This window comes from Cynoglossus semilaevis, chromosome 1 (genome assembly GCF_000523025.1).
Source record: "Cynoglossus semilaevis isolate Cse_v1.0 chromosome 1, Cse_v1.0, whole genome shotgun sequence".
Lineage (NCBI taxonomy): Eukaryota > Metazoa > Chordata > Actinopteri > Pleuronectiformes > Cynoglossidae > Cynoglossus > Cynoglossus semilaevis.
Genome location: NC_024307.1, coordinates 2463906 through 2465272, shown reverse-complemented (window position 1 = coordinate 2465272; position 1367 = coordinate 2463906).

The following is a 1367-nucleotide window of genomic DNA, read 5'->3' as shown; positions in this document are numbered from 1 at the left end:
AGGGTGGCTGTTAGCATGTGTGTGTACGCAAATAATTTCCTGTTTTATAGAGGAAGCGCAGTTTCAATACTGATTCAAACTTTCTAAGAAAAAAAGAAGAAGAAGAACAAAAGGGGGGTTTGTGAATTCTCATAAATCTGTATGGGAAACAACCAGCGTTGTTTCTGGGAAACTGTCGTCCTCTCTTAACTAGTGTGTCACGGTCCACTTGTTAATGTTCAATAATCATGTCTAATTCAGGCCCTAAAAAAAGAAAATACTTCCTTTGCTTCAGTAAAGAAAACCAGAGCCCGTACTGTGGGTTCGCGCCCCCCCTGTTTGGACTCCTCAGTTAATACAGTGGTGTGAGGAAACTATTGGGAAACAAATAAACAAATACTAAAAAAAAAAAAAAAAGCCCAGAACAGGTTGTAGCTTGTTGTCTTTTTAATTAGCCTGAAACACAAGTTGGAATTTATGAACTATTTCAGGAAGGTTTAGTGGAACTGAACCAAAGACTAGAGCGTCAAACACTAACATAACAAAGTTAGATTTCAAACATTTACCACCACTTGTAAACCTGTTGACTTCTACGACCAAAAATATATTTACTTTAATGGACTGATGTAGTGTTGACTGATACACTGTAGTGTTTTGTGAGATGATTTTATTTCACCCTGTAACGTAAAATATTGAACAAATATAACTAACATTAATTTAAAACCCTGTGTTAAAACGTCTGACGTCCTGTTCAAAAAAACCTGATTTTTATTTATTTTTTTTTTAGGGGGCAGTCGTTCTGTCCTTTAACTGTATGAGAGCCTGGTTTTTTTCAGGAAGGTTTGATGGAATTAAACCAAAGACTAGAGCGTCAAACACTAACATAACAAAGTTAGATTTCAAACATTTACCACCACTTGGTATATATAACCTGTTATATATATTTACTTTAATGGACTGATGTAGTGTTGACTGATACGCTGTAGTGTTTTGTGAGATGATTTTATTTCACCCTGTAACGTAAAATATTGAACAAATATAACTAACGTTAATTTAAAACCCTGTGTTAAAAAGTCTGACGTCCTGTTCAAAAAAAACCTGATTTTTTTTTTATTCTTTAACTGTACGAGAGCCTGTAGTCAGTCTTAGGTCTGAATGTGACTCCACTGTGGGAACTGGGAGCTGCCCAGCCCCCCCCCCCCGACCCCCCCAACTCTCTGTAGACCCAGCGTGGATGAGAAACCACCTTCAGAACCGGGAGAACCCACGTGTTCTGCTCCTTCATGTCAGTGAGGGAACGTTAGCATCACAGACCCTGACGGTCTTGGTCTGATCTGTGGGAAACCTGATGTTGGACGGCAGCCTGTGTTCCCACCACCAGGCTGGTC